Source organism: Eptesicus fuscus, chromosome 5, assembly GCF_027574615.1.
Source record: "Eptesicus fuscus isolate TK198812 chromosome 5, DD_ASM_mEF_20220401, whole genome shotgun sequence".
In the NCBI taxonomy this organism is placed as follows: Eukaryota; Metazoa; Chordata; class Mammalia; order Chiroptera; family Vespertilionidae; genus Eptesicus; species Eptesicus fuscus.
Window position 1 is genome coordinate 41427521 of NC_072477.1, and position 23912 is coordinate 41451432.

Below are 23912 nucleotides of genomic sequence, written 5' to 3' on the forward strand. Positions count from 1 at the left end.
TAGACTTCTGTGTGCCTCCGTTTACCGCTATATAAAATGCAAAGAGTGACCGGCATCCTTATGTCTCCTTATGTCTGCTTCTTCAGCACTCTGCAGACCGATTGAATGGACACACAAAAGCATCCTGGGATCCCCCCTAGGCAGAGAAAGAAGCTTTCTGTACCCACACAAAGCTATTCTGAAAGTCCAGACTGCTCTACCACATTTTTTCCCCACTTTTTAAAAGGTTTATTACTTCAACAGTGGATTCTTTTAAAAAGATGATAAAACTAATTTTTCTTCCAGTAGAAAAGAGACAGAGGCGCTCCCCGGGGCGGGAAGCCGAGTGGACAGGCCTCCCGCCAGGCCGGACCCCAGGCTGCAGGGCCCTGACCTCTCACCTCTGGCCCGGCACCAAAAGATGGGGCCCTCAAGGGGGGCAGCTGGGGCAGGGCCTCCGCCACCCCAGGGGCCGGCTCAGGAATGCAGCTCCACGTCATTTCACTGGAGGGAAGGGGCTCCCCACACCCAACCCCAGGAGACCAGAGTCCTGTGGGGGGGAGGGGGGTGGGAGGGTTGGCTCTGAGGCCCGTGTGAGGGGCTGTGCCCACGGCCCCCCAACCACCCGGCTTTGGCACGAGAAGTCTGCGCCCGGGCTGAGATTTGGGGTATATGAGCTCTGTTTGCTGGGTGGGCCGCCACGCGGGGCCGTGGTATCTGCAGGCCTATGGACGGGGCGCTGGGGCCCAGTGGCCCAGTGGCTGACAGACTCGCCCACACACCCATGACTGCCTTGGAGAGAAGGTTCCAGAACAGAAGGTTCTGCTGGTGAGCCGCTCCTAGAGTCCCCTCGGTAGCATCCCCATCCCTGAGCGTGTGTGACACACCTGTGCACACGGACAGGTGTGGGGGGGTGCAGTGTTTGGTCACACGCATGCAGCTCAGATGTTGGGGCTGGCAGGCTGTCCGCTGAGAGGGTCCTGAAGAAGTGGGGCGCAGGGGCTGGGGAGCCAGGCTGGCTGAGCGGCAGGGCTGAGCTGGCTCTCGGTATCTCCAGGGCTGGGCTGGCTCTCGGTATCTTGGGGACCCTACAGCCTGGCCTCCTGCAGCACCGTGCCCTTGGGGGCCTGGTCATCAGGGACTCGGAGTAGGCCTGCATGGCCTCCTTGTCCCGCGAGCCCTTCTTATCGCAGTTCCTCTCTTGGCTCCAGGAGGCTGCCCAGGGCGAGGGCCACGAACCGGGCGTAAAGTACCTTGGGCAGCAGCTCTATCTGCGTGTGGAGCGCCTGGAGGGGCTCGCCCTCCACGGCTCCTCTCTCCTCAAACCACACCAGCGGCAGGACCACGGGCGCGATTTTCCTGGTTTGCCCGATGCCTTCGACGGCCTTCATGTACAGGCTGATCTGCAGCTTCACCGCCCATTTCATGGGGATCCCCGTGACCGGGTGGATGTCCAGGAACAGGGAGTGCTCCTTCTCGCTGGGGTGCCGGCCCAGCACGGCCTCGGCCAGGGAGGGGTGGGCGTTGTAGAAGTGAGGGTGCGAGAGAAACAGGGGCGCGGCGAACCTGCAGGTGCTGATGTTCTGGATGCCCGACCGCCGGCACGGACAGAAGCCCTCGTTGGGCGGGTAGACGGACCCGTTGGCAAATGAGGTGTCGGGGGCCTTGAACCGGAAGGTGGGGATGCCCTCGTACGCCCCGGCCTCCTGGCAGATGAGCTTCAGGGACCGGCAGGCCTCGGGGCTGTAGAACTCCAGCGGGGTCTCGGGCGTCGCGAACGGCGCCCACATCTGCCCGGACGTCCCGTTGATCGTGTTACACTGGCCCTCATGTAGACGAGGTGGCGCTTTCTCAGCTCTCTGCCATCTGGATGTCCCATAGGCATCTCAAGGTCAATTTCCTTTCCCCCTAAGCTTGCTTCATCTTTTGCATTCCCTAACTCAGTGACTTCCATCTAGCTACTGCAGGCTTCATCTGCAAAATCGCAAGTTGACCTTGCTGACCCCGTTCCACTGGTCCACGAGGTGGACGCGGCTGAAGTCTCTGACCCCCGTGAACACGGTGAAGAGCCCGGAGCTGGAGTTGTTGAGCTCCGCCAACAGCCCGAACTTGCCCTTGAACGGGAACGCGCCCGGCAGGTGCTTGCTGACCGGGCTGATGAAGGGGTCCTCGTAGCCCCACATGACCTCGCCCACCGCGCGGTTCACGGAGGCCGGCGCAGGGCGGAGAGCGCCAAGGTCATCGGCAGCTTCCGGGCCACCGGCTCCTTCTCCACCCTCGTGGCCGCGCTCAGCACCGGGATGTGGGGCGTGTAGACGTGGTCGCTCTCCGAGCCGCTGGACTGGTCGGGCTGGAACTCGAAGCTGCGGTGCCCGCGGAAGGACGCCGTGTCGTTGCCGGGGAAGGTGATGCTGCCCTGGTGCCGGGACTCCCTGCACACGCAGGGCCCGAGCTCCCGCACCTGCGGCTGGAGGCCCCGGAGGACCTCGCTGGGGTTGAGGATGTCGAAGAAGTAGACGGAGAGGTAGAAGGGGACGGGGAGGTCCTTCCACACGTTGAAGGTCAGGCTGCTGGGGTGGGTGCGCACGTTCTGGAGGACCTGCTGCTTGATGCGGGACGGCACCGCCACCGCCCGATCATCAGGGCGCCCAGCAGCCCGAGGACGGCCAGCGCCGCGGCCACCCAGCCCGCCCAGGTCCGCGCGCCGCCCGGGGACCACAGGGCGCTCCTGGAACTGCGCGCCCAAAGGCAATGGGGTTCTTGCCACATTTTTAATAATTCAGATGTCAAAACACCACTGTGGCTTTTCTGGCTACCCTGCATACCCGCCAGGAAGGGCTGTCTGCCTTCTCTTGGTTTCGGGAGGGCTGATGAAATATTTCCAGTGGGTGAGCATGGGAGGAGCCCCAATTTTGAAGTACTGAACAAGATAAAAAAAAACACTAAATACTACTATTAATAATAAATAGTTAGCATTGAGTTGTTATCAAGTGCCAAACATTTTATAGGCATTACCCTATCTAATCCTCCTCTGAATGAAGTGTTGTGAGTATTCCCATTTTACAGATGAGGAAAATGAGGCTCAGAAAATGTGAAGGACTTGCCCAAGATCACATCGCTGTGAAATGAGAGAGGTATGATTCAAACCCACACGCCTCAGTGTCTAGGAGCAAAGATCCCTAAAGGGGGTTGATGACAGGCCACTGTGGTCATGAGCTTGACCTGTCCCGTAGCACTGCCTGCTACTGCCTCGTGGGGTGTTACACCTGATGCAGCTGAGGCCAAGGACAGCCCGGGCACTGCAGCTGTGACGCCTGCTGGGAGGAGAGCAGCTCTGTCAGTTCAGGGACTGCCTGACCCAGCCTCACCAAATTAGAGCAAGTGATGGGTGCGGCATAATTTGACATGTGCATTGTTAATTGAACCCCATGGGAGACGATTTTATTTTTTTTTTTTTTTTTTTTTTTTTTTTTTTATGGGAGACGATTTTAAATAGAGACAAGTACCATGCTGTGTGAACTATTTGGGTTATGAAGCCCTTATTCTCTGACTCTTGCAGGGAGAGAGAACTGTGTCACCATACCCTGAAAACTCCAAGAAGCTGTTGCCCGATCAGGGGAGCAGCAGGCGAGCTCGGTTGGGGAAGATTCTCTCTGGGAGTTTCAGGAATTTCAATCCCACTACCTATCATTTTACCCATAAAGCCCAAACTAAGAACCACTAACTACCCATCCATGCCCAGGGACTTCCTAACCAGGGGGACTCAGAGCACCAATAAAAAAGCCAGCTCTGGCCCAGCTGGTGTGGCTCCGTGGTTGAGCATCGACCGATGAACCAGGAAGTCACAATTCGATTCCTGGTCAGGACACATGCCCAGGTTGGGGGCTCGATCCCCAGTGGGGGGCATGCAGGAGGCAGCCAAACAATGATTCTCATCATTGATGTTTCTCTCTCTCTCTCTCTCTCTCTCTCTCTCTCTCTCTCTCTCTCCTTTCTCTCTGAAATCAATTAAAAAAATATATTTTTTAATTTAATGAATCTTTATTGTTCAGATTACAATTGTTTCTCCTTTTTCCCCACATATCTCCCCACCACCCAGTTCCTACCCACCCTCTTCCCTTACCTCCCCCCCCCCCCCCCGCTGTCCTTATCCATAGGTGTATGATTTTTGTCCAGTCTCTTCCCATACTCCCCACACAGACACCCCTTTCCCCCTGAGAATTATCAATCCACTCCCATTCTATGCCTCTGATTCTATTAAGTTCACCAGTTTATTCTGTTCCTCAAATTTTTAATTCACTTGACTTTTAGATTCACTTGTTGATATATATGTATTTGTTGTTCATAATTTTTATCTTTCTTCTTCTTTTTCCTCTTTTTAAAGAATACCTTTCAGCATTTCATATAATGCTGGTTTGGTGGTGATGAACTCCTTTAGCTTTTTCTTATCTGTGAAGCTCTTTATCTGCCCTTCAATTCTGAATGATAATTTTGCTGGGTAGAGTAGTCTTGGTTGTAGGTTCCTGCTATTCATCACTTTGAATATTTCTTGCCACTCCCGTCTGGCCTGCATGGTTTCTGTTGAGAAATTAGCTGATAATCGTATGGGAGCTCCCTTGTAGGTAACTAACTGTTTTTCTCTTGCTGCTCGTAAGATTCTCTCTTTGTCTTTTGCTCTTGGCATTTTAATTATGATGTGTCTTGGTGTGGTCCTCTTTGGATCCCTTTTGTTTGGGGTTCTGTGCGCTTCCTGGACTCGTAAGTCTATTTCTTTCATCAGGTGGGGAAAGTTTTCGTTCATTATTTCTTCAAATAGGTTTTCAGCATCTTGCTCTCTCTCTTCTTCTGGTACCCCCATAATTCTGATGTTGGTTCGCTTGAAGTTGTCCCAGAGACTTCTTACACTATCTTCAACTTTCTGAATTCTCTTCACTTCATGCTTCTCTGGAGGAGTGTCCTTGGCCTCTTTGTATTCCAAATCTTTGAGTTGATTCTTGCAATCCTCTAGTCTGCTTTTGGGTCTCTGTATAATATTTTTTATCTCAGTCAGTGTATGTTTAATTTCTAGTTGGTCCTTTTTCATATCCTCAAGGGTCTCATTGAATTTATCGGCCTTTTCCATGAAATTCTTGAAAAACCTTATAACCGTGGTTTTGAACTCTATGTCCAGTCGCTTGTTCTCCTCCATTTCTTTGGTTTGTGATCTGTTTCCTTGCCTTCTCATATTCTCTGCTTCCCTGGGTTGGTAGGGTAGTTTTGTGTACTAGGTGTCCTATTGGTTCAACGGGTCAGCCTCCCAGTTACTTGAGGTGGACACTCTTGGTGTACCCTTGTGTACTGTGTGTTCCCCAGCAGGAGCTACAGCAAGGGCTAGTTTTCTCCTCCTTTGCTTGGGTGGTTTTGGAGCAGTCTGGAGCTGTAGTTGGTTAAGCTGCCACAGAACAGGCCATTTATATGCAAAAGCCGCTGTGTGGAGCCTGGGCGGGTTTGTAGAATGTGCGGGGCGGGGCCTCAGGGCGGGGCGGGGTCTCAGGGCGTCACTAGGCTGGGGCGTGGCCAACGGCAATGGCTGCCGTCAGCCGTCTCTGCCTTTCCCGTTTCCAAGTCCCTGCGCCCCGCGCTCCAGCGCAGTAAACAATGATTGCTGGGCGCACCTCTGCAAAAAAGTCACTCTCACTTTCCGACCCGATGGCCGAGAGTCCAGCTTCTCCCCGTAGGCGTCTGGGTCCCCCCCGAGTGTCCCCAGAAACTGGATTTCAGAGTGATCGGGAGCTTGTCTCCCTGCGGGTTGAAGAAAAGCCGCGCACCCAGCCGCCCGCCGCTGCCGGCCCGATTCGCGTGCCTCCGTACCTCAGCTTTTCAGCGATTGTGCTCCTTTCTCTTCTCAGCTGTAAATCTTCCACTCAGCCAGCTTTCCCGTGGTTCTGGGTGGTAGACGTTTTTGTCTTTTAGTTGTGTTTTTGAAATTGTTGTGTGAGGCAGCAGATTAGTTGTTTAACTATGCCGCCATCTTGGTTCCGGCCAAAAAAATATTTTTTTAAAAAGCCAGCTGTGGTAAGACAGCAAAACAGGCACAGCTTGAAGCTCCCATATGTATCTGCACTCCCCTCCCCATTCCTGCTTTCCCTTTCTCAGGTTCACAGAACCAGCAAGCTTCCCAGGGCCCTTGGTGAGGGATCCACCCAGTACACTGTCTCTGGACATCGCCAAGACCCAACTCCTACTCCTGTTCCCTTATCACTAGCAAGACTGACCTGTCCTACCTCCCACGCCCTCATACTTGCTTCCTGACCTTCATAGAGTACCTGGTATGTGTGCCCCTGTGTGCTAGCCACTGATCCCAATGGCTTCACATGTGCTCCTCCTCTCAGGCAAGACCTGCTGCCTGGATGCCACATAACCATTACCCGAGAAAAGTTTACGGTTGAATGAATGAATGAAAGTAAGAATAGCAAAGACTCTCTGGAAATCCTGTGCCTTCCCTCAAACCAATATTGGCTTACTGGCTAGTAAAAATGAATTGGGGAGCAAGAGACCTTTGCCTTGTTAAAAACAGAAGCTGCTTAAATAACACTACCTGGTGACAATGGCCAGGAGACATCAGGACGTGAGGAATCCCTCCCGCCAACATGCATTCCCTTTCCTCCCCTTCCTAGCAGGGTTCCATGCCGCCCAGCCCTGCAGTTGGGAGGGGTTAACCTAGTTGCAGTTCTCTGGGGGGACCTTGGGAGGCTTACACCATCCAGTGGGATCCATTGTCCTAGCCACAGGGATTGGTTTGGAGATAGCCACCTGGCCTAGATGCAAGGAGACTTTGCCAAGAGCTTCAGGATCTTGAAGTCATCAGGTGCGTCAGCCTAAGAATAAAGCCAGTGGGAGACTAAGAAGGATGGGAAGTCACTGGGGATTCGTTGACTTGTCCAGCTCCTACATAAGAACTTACCTGAAGCCCACCTGACTTCCGGACCTTTCAGTGAATAAACAAATAAAGCCTCCTTTTTGTTTAAGCCCAATAATACAGAACACAATATTATAACCCCTTGCTTCCTTTTTATAATTGATCTCAGAGACTATATTTTGTCATTTTAAATTACCTTTATCTTCTGGCATACTTAACTTAAATAAACATACCAAAAAAACAAAACCCCCAATTTTTCACTCTTTTTTCCTTTTTATTAAACTTGTTGGAGTGACTCTGGTTAACAAAATTCTACAGGTCTCAGGTGCACAATTCTACAACACGACACAATTTCTCACTCTTCAATCAAAGCCTTCCCCAGACCCCTAGGCTTGTGCTGTCTCAGGTGAATGAGGAAATAACAGTGACTTCAACAAGATAGAAACTTATTTCTCTATCCTGTCAAAGGAAGTTGGAATCTGGCGGGTATGGGAGTTATGGTGCCATCCAGGCTTCGGGTTTCCTCTGTCTTTTTGTCCTGCCATCCTTCCATAGCTCCCATCTTCAAAGTCACTTCACAGTCTAAAGTGGCAGCTTGAGCTCCAGCCATCACATTGACCTTCCTGTTCCAGAAGGTACAGAGGAAGGGGGAAGGAAAAAAGATGAGTGTCAGTGTCTACCTCTTTTGAGGAGTCTTCACAGAAGAGCCATCCAACAGCTTCTGCCTATATCTCAATGGCCATTCCAGCTACAAATGTGGCTAACAATGCAGTCTTTTCGCTGAGCTCATTGGCACCAAGATTAACATCTGGGCTGTGTTACTAAGGTGGACGGGGAGAGTAGACACGTAGGCAACTAGCAGTTTCTGCTCCCACCCTACTTACCGAACAAGTTCACCAGCTTCTGTGTTCAGTTCTGCTGTGTGGTGCCTGATCCTCCAAGGAGACCCCTGTTTAAGCTGCAGTTACTCTCTCCACAGACCCTTGACCTCCCAAACTGGTTCCCCACGGTACCCCCGCCCAGGAGCCTCTGACCAGCATCTTCTGATTTATTCAGTCGACCACATTAGTCTTTCATTAGAATCGTGGCTTCAGTTTAACTCGTGGCACACTTGAACTTCCTCTCTGTCATGCTCCAGTCAGACGCCATTCATACTTACCCTTCTCCATTCACTAGTCTTTCCCTGGAACTGTGTTCTTTCCAACACAGGTCTGCTCATCAAGAGTCCGTTTCTGACTTCTTTCTGGCATTAGTGTTCTAAACCCCCTGGGTAAGGCCTGTGTGGCCGAGGGCAACAAGGACGGTGGTCAGCATCAGCATCTGAGTCAGGGCTGGGCTTCTCCAAATCTTCATGAACAGCAGGGTACCGATAACGGAGTAAGGTCGGAACGATGATGTTTTTTTCTTTTCTTTTCAGATCTCCCAAGGCCTTCTGACACATTGTACATTTCAGCCCTCATAGATAGCTCTGCGGGGCTCAGTTATCAATGAAGAGCCCACACAAGGCAAAATAAAACAATAATAATGAAGTGAGTTATTGTCTCAATAGAGACTAAACATCTGCTCCTCCCTACCTCATCTGCACAAAAGCAGAAAAAAAAAAGAAAAGAAATTCTGTCTCTTAATACTAACAAAACATGTTACCTTGAGTTACCTTGAGTCCTCATATTAAAGAATGCCATTTAGAAGTATCTAGTTCTTTCACTTGAATTTTCCCATTTTGATTTTAATAATGAACTGAAAGCTATTGTAACTCAAAATTTTACATTCTATTATGTCTTTTCAAACAGAAACATCATTAGGCAGATGTGAACAATTATCCCCAATTGGATTTTATTTTTAAGTTCTAGACTTCAGAGGAACAGCTAAATTATGCTTTAAATCAGTGCTTGGGTGGGTGGGTGGGTGGGTGGGAAGAGATTAACCAGAGAATTTATATGCATATATGCATAACCTAAGGACACAGACAATAGTGTGGTGAAGGCCTGGGGTGGGGGATGGGTGCAGGCTAGAAGGGGTCAGTGAGGAAAAAAAGGGAACATTGTAATTCAACAATAAAGATAAATTAAAAAATAAAAATAAAACACCAGTTAAACCAGAAAAGACAACAGCAACAAAAAAACACGAAACTTATGAGACCTGACATTATAGATTTAACCAAGAGGGCTTGATTTGGATTTTGAAAGTTTGTTCATTGATCTAGTGCTTACTTTTAATATATATTCAAATGATGGTAACAGTGCCTATATTCAGGCCAGAGGCGTTCATTATCTTGACGACCAAATGATAAATGGTGGGAAGGTTTGAGGTGTAAGAGGCTCTGCTGCTATATTGAGAGGGCAGATAAAGAAATTCCAAAAGAAGGTGTTGGCATACGTCCTCTCTGCTTTCCAGTTTCCAGCAGCAGACGGTGACATCACAGTTCCAGACATTTCCCATCCATTACGTGGACTAAACAGAGCTTTATTCTCCAGGGGGAAAAGGCAGCGTGAACTAAAAAGAGGTGCATTTTGCTGATAAGCCGTCGGGTCCTCAGGCGGCACAGCACTGCAGGAACGCCATCCTGGGAACCGTTCCGCTCCCCTGGGGACAGAGGCACCAGAACCCAAGGACGGTGGGGAGCTGGTTGGATGTCAGAGGATGTGCCTTGTGGGTGCTGGTGAAGATACACTGAGGAGAGCAGGCCGTGAAACAGACAGGGCTGACCCCGGAAAGGTCATTTGAAGGAGAATTTACCGAGAAATGACATTCTCCGTCCTTAAGGAGAAAGCCTGCCAGTGCTGGCAGCCCCACAGCCCGGGCTCCTTTCCAGGGCTGCAGCACCCCTACAGGCAGCTGAGCAACGTGACCCTGGCAGCAGAGAAACCCTGGACAGGCCTCCGAGGCCGGGGAGCCTGACCACCACCTCACTGATGAGAAGTGGCCCTGTCCTTGGAGACACTGTTCTTGCCTTGCCTTTAAGGGCCTCCTTTGTTTTCTCCACTCCAGAATACCACAGCCCGACTTCCTGTCCCCTTCCTGCTGTGGTATTTTGCTCAGAGGACCCTGAGCCACGAAGCTGGTGGGAGGTGGGGCGGAGAGCGGTGGGGGACATCATTTTACACAAGGGACACAGGCTCCCTACAACTAGCTGTGTGATGTTAGGCAAGTCACCTAACTTCTCTCTCTCTCTCTTTTTTTTTTTTCTTTCCTTTTTTTTTTTTTTAATATATTTAATTGACTTGTTACAGAGAGGAAGAGAGAGAAACATCAATGAGAGAGAAACATCGATCAGCTGCCTCCTGCACACCTCCTACCGGGGATGTGCCTGCAACCAAGGTACATGCCCTTGACCGGGAATCGAACCTGGGACCTTTCAGTCCGCAGGCCGACGCTCTATCCACTGAGCCAAACCGGTTAGGGCCACCTAACTTCTCTGTGCCTCGGTTGCCACTACTGTACAGTGGGATTCTAATCACATTCACCTGATGGGACTGTTAACGAGCACTCGAATCCCGCGGCAAAGCACTGAAGAACAGTGCCCGGCTGGCAGTCAGCACTCCACAGAGGCAAGCTATTGATCGCCCCCAGTCAACAGGTGAGCAGTTGCTTCTATTGCACTTTCTCCCTAGATTTCCACTTCACTCAAACACACATTGGCCTCTCCCAACACCGGACAAGGATGATAAGAAAGGGAAATGTCTCACTTGGTCTCACAGTCCTTTAATTCTGTCAGTAGTTCTTGGCCTGTCAAAGACACCTGTGTGCCCACGTGTATGTGTAGATTCTCTTAATTATACAAAGTCTGTGCGGATGTGATTCAGTGTTAATCTGATGGCGAAAGGCTGAGTCACATTTGTTCAACTGTTAGTGCGCAGGCTTCAGGAACATGTGGATAAAATGTAACCAACGTTATCTTGGTTCAAATTCCTTTTTTGCGCCGACCGACTGTTGTCTCGTTGAACCTTTGCAGGGCGTTTGTGTGCTTTTTTCCTAGTTACAGCCTCCAGATCGTCTCACACGGCGGTAGAGTGATGCCAAATTAGGTCTGTGGAGGCCTCGTTTTGGCTTCTCTGGTCACCGTGCAGAACATATTTTTCATGCACGTTGAAGACGGTCCATTAGTTCTTGGCAAGGAGACTACATTTTCAGAGCTGTTCTCTCTAGCACGCCTCCCCTTTCTCATACACAAAACCTCGCTGAAGGGGAGAGGCTGTCCCCATTTGTAGGACAGGGCTGAACTCCAACTGCGATCGCCCTGCTACAGCCCGGGCCATCCGGACCTCCGGGACGTCCCTGGATTCTAATCCGATCCATCACCAGGTTCCCAGTGTACTGCCCAGATTAAAATCTCTCCCTCCCTTTCGGGGGAGAAGCATTTTTATTTCAAAATCATACAGTCAGGGCTTTGGAAATTAATTTTCAAACTTCTTTGCCTCTGGAGAAGGCATGCCTGTTCACATCTGAAATTTTCCCTAGACGCCTTAGGTGATGTATCGACGGAGCTTCTGAGTCTCCACAGTGCAGCTGATAAAGGAAACAAAGAAAGCTTTGCCCCTATCTGTTCCCGTGCAAATGTAAGCCATACTCATGTGGGTTGAGCCAGGATTCTCAATGGAATCTTTAGACCGGTTCCTGGGAGGAAAATCCAGTCAACGTCTGTTATTGTACCGAATCGCCACTGGGTGTGGACTCCTTGACCTAAATGTGCTCTGAGCAGAGCGTTTTTTTCAAGTAAAGGGCGGAGAGCACTATCGTGAAAGGTGGTGAGGTGCTAAGGATCGATATTTACTGGCAACCAGCGTTTTGGAGCATGGTTACCATGGTAACATTGTCAACCCCAAATGACTGTCATGAGGTGGGAAAATCCTCTTAAAACAAATGAAAGCAGAAAAAGGTACATTTATAAACCTTTTACCAAACACCTATCTGTTCATACAGTCGCATGTGTTTGTTCTTTGGGCTATAGATATTCAAAGAGTTGGGGAAATTTCATGACATAAACATTTTCTCTAAAGAACTGTTACTCTCGTCTCTGAAAATATGTAAAAATAACTAATTCAGATTTTTTTTTTTAATGGACAGAGTTCTAAGGCATTATGGACTTGCACATTTAGCTATTATGCCGTTGTGACATCAATTCTGCACCAGATTACCAATAGCTTATTTGAAAGTTGTAGAAAGGTACTTGACTGGGAGTTTGTATGTCTACGTTGTACAAATTATTCCTGGCATCCTGGCAGGTCCAATAAATAAAGTGCCATAGAACGTGTTATGCAGGAGGGGGCGGGAGACATTTGGGCACCCTGAGGAAGACACTCGGGCACAGTTTTTGCCGAGCTCCATCCTCTCTCGCCTTCCCTTACTAACAGGACCACACTTTTATGAGAACAGCAATGTGCTCAGCCCCAAATACTCAATGTCATCGCCTCCCTTGCAGTCAGAGGTGGCCATGTGCTACAGTCCTGGCCAGTGATATGTAGGCAGAAGTTCCCGGAGAGGGTGTTGTTGGGAAACCATTCTCCCCGGTCTCTCAAATTTCTGTTTATCTTGCAAGCAGGGCCGCCGATTATCTTTTGTTCTCCCCAAGGATGTTTGAATGGCATGCAACCTTGGAAGAGAGAGATACTGCCTCTCCAAAGCAATGGGGAGGCTTGCTTAAAATCACTTGGAAGACAGATATGGTATCACTCCAGGGCAAAAGGCGGGCCTACCTACTGGCCATTTTGTAAGATTTCATCTTGCCTCTCCTGTAAGACATTCCTGTGGGCCTCTCTGGATAGCCCCCTTGGGTCTTGAGGGCAAGGAGAACTGCTACAAATATGCTGGTGCTCATGCAACTTGGCGTGTTGTGAGTAATAAAGTCCATTATCTCTGACCCAGGGGTCTCGTGACTTCTGCCAGCATCCATGAAACCATGGCAGACTAACTTTTAGCCTGTGAACAGGGTGAAACCTCAGACTCTCCATAGTTCTTGACAGGATATTCCTTTCAGAATAAAAGAGTGAGGTAGAAGAAAGCTCTTGCCTCTTGGCCCTTTCTCCTTTCTTCCTACTTTGAGGTACAGAAATCAACTTGGGGTCATACGGTGACAGCATGAGGACAAAAGTCTACCTCTAAAGGTGGGATGGCAGAACAGAAAGATGAAGAACCTGGGTTCCTGACGGCGATTGACTGTCCTCTACCTGGGTTGCATAATTAACTTCAGGCTTCTGGTTATATGAGATACATGAACTTCTAATCATTTACAGCAATATTAATTGTTTTATTTTTTTTCCAGGCAAATGCATCCCTAGAGCTTTTGTCAATCATAGTAACACAGTAATTACATAATAGTAATTGTGTAAAATATATGCAAACTTATAGCTAGTATATTGCTACCTTCCTTCTTGATTCTGATTCTACCTTTCTGTGTATTAACATTATTATATGTATCTCCTATAAACTAACTCAAATCCTTTTGGGGAAAATGTGTAAAAAAATCAATTCAATAAATATAATTTGGTCCCAGGCCAAATGTATCCCTGAACTTCTGTGAGTTATCTCTTAAGAAAAAAGAAAAAACAATAGGACTATCCTTTTGCAAGCTCATACCTGGTGTCATGAGCCTGTTTAATCACCAGTGTTATCTAGCCCCTCGCATAATGGCTGGCCAGCAGTGGGCCTTCAAATATTTACTGACCGAGTGCTCATGCAAGGTGTCTCTTTATCAAATGTGTTGGTTATGCCCAAAGAATATTAACACTTAACAGAGAGCATTTACTGGTAAGTATATTAGGTCTGTCATTTGACCACAATAAGTGTTTTAAGGGGGGAAAAAAACAAAAACAACACACCTCAACTTCAAAGAAACAATTTCTTATTTTTGTTCCTAAGGGCTACAAAATGCCACATAACTTAACAATGGAATCAAAAGAATCTACGCAACCTCGAAGGCTGGTTCAATAGGATACCAGAAGTAGTAACAATTGTCATCAGAGATGACAACATCTTTGAATGTCATGTACACAAATTATTTTTAGAACATTGGGTAAGATTTGACACTTGTATCAAGAAGAAAAATTATCTAGTACACAAGATGAGACTATAGGAGGGCAATGTAGAATTTTACACCAGAAATATTATAAACAAAATGATACTGTGCACAATAAGGTGAGTTACAAACATCCTTAGTATTATTTTCAGTACATTATGATTCTTCATTTCTGTTCAAAAATCTAAACTATGTGAAATTGCCTATAATATGTGTCCTCAGAATGATTTCTGTTTAAACATCTATCCAAACCACAAGGAGATTCCATTTCACACCCATAGGATGGCTATTATTTTTTAAAAGGAAAGAGCAAATTTGGAGAAATTGGTATCCTCATGTGCTACTGGTGGGAATGTGAAATGGTGCAGCTGCTAGAGAAAACAGTTTGTGGATCCTCAGCAGTTAAACATAAAATCACCATATGATTCAGCAATTCCACTCCTTGGGAGATACTCAAAAGAATTAAAAATAGATACTTGTACACCAGTATCGATAGCATCATTCACAACAGCTAAAGGTAGAAACAACCCACTGTTGGTCAGCTTATGAAGGGATAAACAAAATGTGCTGTATTCTGTGATATACCACAGACTATTTAACAGCTGAATTAGAAATCTCTATCTACATTATGAGAAAGAAGAAGAAGCAAAATAAGCAGATGATAGGAGTGGGAGGAATCTGAAAATAATATTTTCACAAACAAATTCTGGCCCAACATATGCCTGAGCAGTGTGATGGGGAGTTCCAGTGATACACACGCCTGAGAATTGAAGAATTGGAATAAGATGTATTATACATACAATGAACTATTAGTCACAAAGAGGAATGAAATTCTGCTGTACCTGCTACAACATGGGTAGACCTTGAAAACATTATGCTAAGTGAAATAAGCAGACCCAAAGGGATAAACATTGTAGGATGCCATTTACTAGTATATGAGGTACCCAGAATAGTCAAATTGGTAGAGACAGAAAGTAGAATGATGGTTACCAGGGACTAAGGGGGGTGGGGTGGGATGGAAGGCATTGCTTACTGGGTGTACAGTTCCTGTTTAGGATGATGAAAAAGTTCTGAAAATAGATACTAGTGACAGTTGCACAACATTGTGAATGTAATTAATGGCCACTGAATTTTACATTTAAACATGGTTAAGATGGTAATTTTTATGTTATATATATTTTGGCACAATTTTAAAATTTTTATTTATTGATTGATTTTAGAGAGTGAGAGAGAGAAAGCGGGAGGAGGAGGAGGAGGAATTGGAGGAGGAGGAGGAGGAGAGAGAGAAAGAGACACAGAGAGAGAGAGAGACATCTATTTGTTGTTCCACTTAATTGTGCATTCATTGGTTGATTCTTGTATGTGCCCTGACCAGGGATCAAACCCAAAAACCTTGGTGTGTTGGGACAATGCTCTAACCCCGTGGTCGGCAAACTGCGGCTGGCGAGCCACATGCGGCTCTTTGGCCCCTAGAGTGTGGCTCTTCCACAAAATACGGCCTGGGCGAGTCTATTTTGAAGAAGTGGCGTTAGAAGAAGTTTAAGTTTAAAAAATTTGGCTCTCAAAAGAAATTTCAGTCGTTGTACTGTTGATATTTGGCTCTGTTGACTAATGAGTTTGCCGACCACTGCTCTAACCAACTAAGCCGCCCAATCAGGGCTTTAATTAATTAGTTAATTAATTAATTGCCACAATTTAAAAAACCAAACACCTCTGAAATAAATTAAACCAAAATGGTGGGAAAGTTTTGTTTGTTTGTTATGGGAAGAGTAAATAGACCAGATTTTAAAATTTTGTATGTGGGCTTTGTTTCTTCCTGCCTTTGCTTTCTGTAAGCACCCCTTCCTGTGCTATGAAGCAGAGTGAATACGATGACCCCATGACATTGCCAAAGCCTTTCAGGTTGTGACTTTGAGTGGTCATGTGCCTCAGGAGGCTCTACGTCATTTGGAAAGATTTCTGGTTCAGCAATTTTATTCATTGGAGCTCCGCCCCTACCCCCACGCCGGGGCATTTGTTGGGTCAGAATTGTTTGTGAAAATATTATTTTAGGATTGCTTCCACTCTTATCATCTACTTATTTTCCTTCCTGCATCTTTCATAATGTAGACAGAAATTTCTGATTCAGCAGTTAAAATAGTCTGCGCATTAGTTATCACTTCCTTGTGACCCACTTTGCACACAATTTCTCATTCTGGCATTGAAAGTTCAGGTTTCAAAAAAATTCCTACAACTAAAGTATGTGTCTGCTGGAAAACGGAGGGGAAGAGGTACTGACTGAATTTCTATGGGTAGCACTCAAAGGATCTCAACAGTGGGCATCCCTGAGTTCCCTTTTCATTTACTCTCCTACGAAAGCTCTCAGATTACACCCTTCTTAGTTATTTCTACTCTCATAGGCCCACTTTCTCCACCTCCCCTCTCTCCTTTCCTGCCTAAGGCCTGCATCTCTGCATTGAATTCACCAGACACTTAGGTCTGCTGTGCAGCAAGGAGCTGAGTGCACCAGGGGGCACAAAGGACAATGCGAAGAGGCGTGCATGCCAGGGCAGCTTCTCTCCCCTGAGTGTGCTCCTGGCGCCTTGAAATGTCTGTGGATGCAGATTCCTGGGCCCCACCACCGGAGGGTCCGATTCGGGCGGTCTGCACATTTAACAGCTCCCTAGAGGATTCTGATTGGGACCCTAAGAATACGTTTTGAGGAACACTGTGATGAGTTGGGAGGCGATAGGATACACTGAGTTATACTGAGGTCACTCCAGACACCAAAAGAACAGGGAAAGAAGAGGCAAAACTGGTCTGAGAGATTGAGGGAAGGCTTCATTGGAAGAGGACCTTTCAAAGAAGAGTTGAGCCCTAACCGGTTTGGCTCAGTGGACAGAGCATCAGCCTGCAGACTGAAGGGTCCCAGGTTCCTTTCCGGTCAAGGGCATGTACCTTGGTTGCGGGCACATTCCCAGTAGGGGGTGTGCAAGAGGCAGCTGATCGATGTTTCCAACTCTCTATCCCAGTGGTCGGCAAACTCATTAGCCAACAGAGCCAAATATCAACAGTACAACGGCTGAAATTTCTTTTGAGAGCCAAATTATTTAAACTTAAACTTCTTCTAATGCCACTTCTTCAAAATAGACTCGCCCAGGCCGTGGTATTTTGTGGAAGAGCCACACTCAAGGGGCCAAAGAGCCGCATGTGGCTCACGAGCCGCAGTTGGCCGACCACGGCTCTATCCCTCTCTCTTCTTCCCTGTAAAAAATCAATAAAGTATATTTTAAAAAAACACACAACAACAGCAAAGAAGAGTTGAAACCAGTTGAAACCACTGTCACCTGCTGCCACCCAGCCCCCGAAGGTGAGGGCCAGACTTTGGGTCACATCAGTGCCTTTGGAGCATTTGGGGAGGACGGGAGACTCTGGGACAAGGAGGTACACTCATTTCTGAGAGGATCCAGGTAGGTAATGCCTTTTTGTGGGGTACCCTCCCCCGACACTGAGCCCCAGGTCCAGACCTACCTGCTAGCAGAGAGCCCTGGACAAGGTCCTTCACTTTCCCAGCCTCAGGTGAGGGATGGTGTTATCTGCTTTGTAGTCTTGGTGTAATTAAATGAAATTCAGTACACAATCGCTTATATTATTATCATTATTCTAGAGTTTTCTTTTTTAAATTTTTTTATTTATTGATTTGAGAGAGAGAGAACACTGATTTTGTAGTTCCACTTATGTATATATTCATTGGTTGATTCTTGTATGTGCCCTGACTAGAGATCAGCCCCACCACCTTGGCGTAGGGGAACACTCTAACTAACAACCGTGCTACCCAGCCAGGGCTAGATTTTTCTCTGGGATAAATTCCTAGAAGTGGGGTCACTGAGACAAGGAGTGTGTTACTAAATGGTACACATAGAAACTGTGTATGCAATTTTTGAGTTTTGTGAAAGTGTTTCAATTTGAGTTCTAGAAGTAGAGATATTCATTCATATCTATACAAGATATTAGTAGTGGTCATCTCCCGATGGAAGGGTCAAAGGATGTTCTCTCTGTTCCTTTTGTTATTTTCTCCTCCTCCTCCTTCTCTCGTCCTCCCATCAGTGCTCGTCTGCTACACACACACACACACACACACACACACACACACACACACACACACCAGCTTTTTCAATGCCTTTAAATGAACACTTCTTCCCTATAGGATACACCTATTAAAAAGCTAACATGTTACGGGGAAAGTACCACGTTCAACTCTAGGACCTCTCCCTTTGCCCATGTCATTGACCCGATTAGCTGGCCCAGAAGAAGGGCTGGAGGGAGATCTGGGACAGGACTGCCATCCCAGAAGGGCAAGCCCAGAATAGGAACTAAACGGACATCGCAGAAACATCAGGTGCTCAAGATAAGGAAACCAAAAACCAAAGCAGCAGGCAGGTTTCTGAGGGGCTCGAAGTCCAGAGGCAGAGGGATGAAGCGATGGCCCTGATCCCTCCTGCACAGTCCTAGGATTGGCCGGAAAGGAAAACCATGAGCCTATTTGCACATACCTATTCTTATTGGCATATATTGTAGATAAAAGGGTTACAGTTTATACAAGTGAGTTCCAAAGTGCTGGTAAGAAAATCACTCTAAAGCAATTCTAAGATCTCAGAGTAGATGCTGTAACAGTTTGGAATGATTCATTCAAATGTTTTTTATATGACAACTTTCCTTTCTTGATTATCTTATTTCATAGTTGTATTACTTTTGACTACAGCATTGGTTTTAGGAAACCAAAACCCTCTAGAATTCCCACCAATCAATTTTATGCCATAATTGAAATCTACTTCTTCTTCTTTTTTTTTTTTTTTTTTTTTGAGAAATTCTTCAAGAGATTGATATTCCTGAAATGCAACTTTGTACTTTTGGCTCTTCCCAAATCGTCATAATTTCTATGTGGAACAAAACCAGTTTTTTTCCCTACAGCTCAAAGCAGTCCCTGCCCAACTCAGAATCCAAATGTTAAGAAACAAAGAGAGCCCTGACCGGTTTGGCTCAGTGAATAGAGCATCGGCCTGTGGACTGAATGGTCCCAGGTTCGATTCCGGTCAAGGGCATGTATCTTGGTTGCAGGCACATCCCCAGTGGGGGGTGTGCAGGAGGCAGCTGAATGATGTTTCTCTCTCATCAATGTTTCTAACTCTCTATCCCTCTCTCTTCCTCTCTGCAAAAAATCAATAAAATATATTTTAAAAATAAAATAAATAAATAGATAAATGAGGGGAAAAAAAGGAAGAGATTTCCAGGGTCTTGGCAGAAGAGAGGATGCCCAGGTTGTCAACAGGAACAAACAAAGGCTGACATTGTCTTGCATTTATTATAACAAAACAGGGGGGGGAGGCTGAACGAAGGGACCAGCCAGGCTGTCATTCTCTTATATACATTTCCTCCAGTCTTGCCATCAACCAAAACTGCTCAGTCAGCTACTGCATGTTCCTGCTATTGCCAATAAACCCATTTTAAAGGAAATGATGTTATATTCCTTCTTTAAAAGAGGAAAAGGTCAAGGGGAGAGAAATACCAATCGAGTGTCAGCAACTCGGGCCTATAAGGTGTCCACAGAGCCCCGTCTTTAGAAATGCGAGTCAAAGGCTCCATGGCAGTGCTACAAAGATCCTAAAGGCTTGTCAGCAGGGAGAGCCATGGGGAAGGTCAGCTAGGGAAGGCCTGGCACCCAGGAGGGAGGACACCCAGCAGCAGGAAGCAGACAGAAACCGAGGCACCGAGGGCCTCCAAGCTGCAGCTCTCAAGTTCTTCCTTTCCTTGTCGTCCTCCACAGACAAAGACTCTCCAGGAGAGAGCTGTCCTCAGATCCTGGAGACCATGCCCCTGCTTCAGAGCAGGCTTCCGGATGTGGCTGGAGCTTCCCTTTCTCCAGCTGAGGGCATGCTGAATTCCAGTCTGTCCATCTGTCCTTGGTCCTCTTTCCTGCTATTCATCAGGGCATCTCACCTCCTTCTACAGCTCAATTGTCATCCAGGCTGAGGTTTCCCAGATCTCTTCCCTGGGGTCCAAACTCTGCATCCTCCCTCCAGCCAGTCATCCCCACCAGGACATCCCACAGGCCCCTCAAACCCAATCTGCACTAACTAAACTCTTTCCTTTCCATCTGCATATACCCTTCAGTGGGATTCTCCTATCCCAGTCAGTAGGAGGGGGCTCCCAGCCGCCCATTCACTCAAACCTGAATCCTTTCCCATCTACCCCCATCTTGTCCATTATTAAATCTTATCAGCTTGACTCCTAAGCCACCCGACCACCACCTGGGAGGCCAGGCGCCCATCACTTCTCTCGGTATTGGTATGACAGCCTCCTCACTGGCCTCCCTTTCTCTACTCTGTCCTCCTCAAATCCAGCCAGGGCATTTTTCTAACAAGCAAATCTGACTCTTGTTTCAAGCCTCTTTCTATATCCCCACTCCTACACAATATGTTGTAGACAGCGCCTGGGAAGGCACATGGGCATTTCTTTAACTATCGTCAGCTGAACTCAGGGCGCTAGGCAGAGCCACGCCCTGGGAACATGCTTCCCCAAAAAGGCTGGACATGTTATCAGTACTGACTTCTTACCTTTGCCCAGGTGTCAGGAGCGGGCTTTGATATGTAAATCCAGGCAAGCACCAGGAATGCTAGAGCCTACTCAAGAATGCAAATAAGCTCCTTTGATCCTAAGTTTTGGTGATACTTCCTGGTATTTGGGGGTATAAAAGAAATGCGCTGTGAGGGCTCAGGGTCCTGTTCCTCCATCAGAGTGGCAGCGTCCCACCCGGCTCCCAGCTTTACAAATCTATCTCTGCGTCTTCTTTCTATTTTTCTTTCTTTTATTTTCTCAATCCCTGGCCGCCTCCACTTAGAACCGGTTCGTTCATCTCTCTTTCCGTGCTGGACGCAGAAAAGGGAGATCCCTGCCATATCTGGCCCCCGCCGCATCTGCCCCCCACAATATGTTCAAGATCTAAACTTGGCATTGGGGGCTCACAGTTGTACTTAGAAGTGTAGCTTTTTAAAAAGTTACCTTATGGCCTGTCCAGTGTGGCTCAGCGGTTGAGCATCCACCCAGGAACCAAAAGGTTGCTGGTTCAACTCCTGGTCAGGGATTGCAGGCTCCATGTCCAGTAGGGGGCATGCAGGAGGCAGCCAATCGATGTTTCTCTCTCATCGATGTTTCTATCTCTATCCCTCTCTCTAAAAATCAATAAAAACATACTTTTAAAAAATAAAGTTACCTTATGATCTATTTAGAACCCACAGAAAGGCATAAAGAATGTAACGCCACACATGTTCATCCCCTAACTTTAGAGAGAAGACTTAACTCTAAAGCCAGCTGAAGCTCCCTACGGACACCCACACCCGCCCCGCCTCCTCTCTCACAGAGGTAACTATCTTGCATTTGTCTTTCCTATTATTTTGTGTGTGTGTGTGTGTGTGTGTGTGTGTGTGTAATTTTACTTAACGTGACTTCTTCATTTTGTTATGCCTCATCATTCTTCCTTATGAGCCTTTCTTGCTGGGTAAATTTTAGAGAAGTCCATCCAGGAAGTGCTATGGAGACAGGTTGTCTCTCCTTCCCCTTGCTGCTCTCCACGGTGGTGTCCAGCATCAGTGGGTGGGGGGTGGGGGTGGGGGTGGGGGACTTGGGAGGGTAGAAGGCGAGTGCTGGAATCGATCCCATGTCCTCCAGATCCTCAATGATTTCTGCTGCAGGGTGGCTGCTCCTCTGGACTCTCTGCTTATCCAGGGCCTCGGTCCTTCTCCCAGGGAGACTCAGCTGCTCAGCTTCCCCTGCCACGCTGACTCCAGGTTCTCTGCCAGTCTCCCCTCAGCCCGTGGCCTGAGGGGTCCCCAGCCTCTGTAATGGGCTCACCCTGCCCTTCACCACTTCAGATCCTCTCAGCTCAGCCATCTCCCATGACACATGGGGACCTCTGAGTGCAGTCCATGCCACATGGAAACTGAATGGGGGTGCAGGGGAGTCCAACTCCAGCCCTTTCCTGCCTAACCACACTATTCTGTTTTACGCTGATGGGTCAGGGCAGTCAGAGAGGCATTCTCCTTTCAGATCCCACATATGAAGCAGGGCAAATCCCCCAGGTCAGATGTTCATATCAACCTACGTGACAAGCAGACAAGGTTATCCTTCATCTGAGCCCTTCTTACTTCAGTGATAGGTAGTCTGCAAAGATAACCACTGTTAATTCATCTCTCCCTGTGTGCTCCTCCCATCAAGAAGTAGAAGCCACTTCCTCTCCCTGATTCAGGGCTGGCCTTGTGGCTTGCTTTGATCAGCAGAGTGCAGTGGAAGTGATGTTCTGGTACTTCTGAGCCCAGATCTGAAATACACTGGCAGCTTCCTCTTCCTCTCAATCAGAAGCCATCCACATCCACCATGCAAGAAGTCCAACTACCCTGAGATCATCATGCTGTGAGGAAGCCCTAGCTATCCACTTGGAGGGGTGAAGGAAGGAGGGAGGGGGGAAGGAAAGAGAGAGAGAGAGAGAGAGAGAGAGAGAGAGAGAGAGAGAGAGGCCAGCCCAGGCTATTCCATATATGGGAGTTAAGAAGTTTTCTTGGATGTTCCAACTCCAACAGATACTAATTGAGCTCAGGTTGCAGAATTTTGAGAAATCCTAAAATGTAGTTTGAAGCCACTAAGCCGTGGGGATGGCAGCAATGGCTAAATGAAACACCTCTCCAGCTGCATTCTCACCACTGCCTGCCTTGGTCTTTATGCTCCAGCAACTCACACACCGGCTTGTGGCCTGCTGCGTAGGCTGTGCTGTGTCTCACTTCCTTGCCTTTACTCAAGCTGTCATTGCTTTTCCCACCTCTCTTCTTTGCCTGGTTAACTTCTGCTCCACTTTTGTCTCATTTCTTTTTTTTTTTTTTTTTCCTCCTAGGCACCTATGATAGCTTGTGCAAACCACTCTCATTTCACTAGTGACATTATATTCTAATTGTTTCTTTATGCATCTGCCTCCCAAACTGGGCTTGAATTCTTCAAGGGTGGGTACTACGTCTTACTCAGCTTCGAGGCATCACTTTCTTTTAAAAATATGATTGTATTGATTTCAGAGAGGAAGGGAGAGGGAGAGAGATATAGAAACATCAATGATGAGAGAGAATGATTAATCGGCAGCCTCCTCAGCTGCACCTCCCCCCCCCCCCAACCCCCCTGTAGGGATCAAGCCCACAACCCGAACATGTGCCCTTGACTAGAATTGAAGCCAGGACCCTTGAGTCCACAGGCCAACACTCTATACACTGAGCCAAACCAGCCAGAGCCATCACTTTCTTTGGAACTGAGAGCAAGGCCCTTAAACTCCTTCAGCTCAGTTTTCCTGTGTCAATTAGGGATTGCATTCAGTTGTCTGTAACAGAAACCCAACCTCACTGCATTAAACAAATAATAGATGTGGGTGTTTGTTTTTTTTGTGTGTTTTTTATGTTGTTGTTTTTTCACATAAAGTTGTTTAAATGTAGCCCTTCCAGGGCAGAAACAGTGGATTTATAAAAGAAATGCTATTTATTTTAGAGAGAGAGGGGAAGGGAGATAGAAGGAGAAACATCGATTTTGTTATTCCACTTAGTTATGCATTCATTGGGTGCTTCTTGTATGTGCCCTGACCGGGGATCAAACCCAAAACCTTGGTCTATTGGGACAACACTCTAACCAACTGAGCTGCCCGGCCAGGGCAATAGTGGCTTTACAATGTCGACTGCAGGAGCGGTTCCAGGCATTGCTCGGAGCCTAAACTTTGAATGAGAAGCAGTAACCGAGGGGGGTTGTCTCTATAGGGAACAAAGAGGAAATGATGCTGCGTAGCAACTGGAAGTATCAACCTTATTCTTCACCTGCAAAACAGGATTAGGACTAGGGCCTACCTTGTAATGCTGATGAAATTAAGGGAATGTAGGCAATATATTGTTCTTAGTACCAAGAACATGTAAGCACTCGATAAAAGCAATTATCTTCCCACATTGCCAGATGTAGCATTTGAGT

At 47.4% G+C, this 23912-nt stretch overlaps 1 pseudogene; it reads right to left on the reverse strand.

Moving 5' to 3' along the window:
• Positions 1-1057: 1057 nt before the first annotated feature.
• Positions 1058-2802, reverse strand: LOC103283947 (scavenger receptor class B member 1-like; annotated as a pseudogene).
• Positions 2803-23912: the final 21110 nt, after the last annotated feature.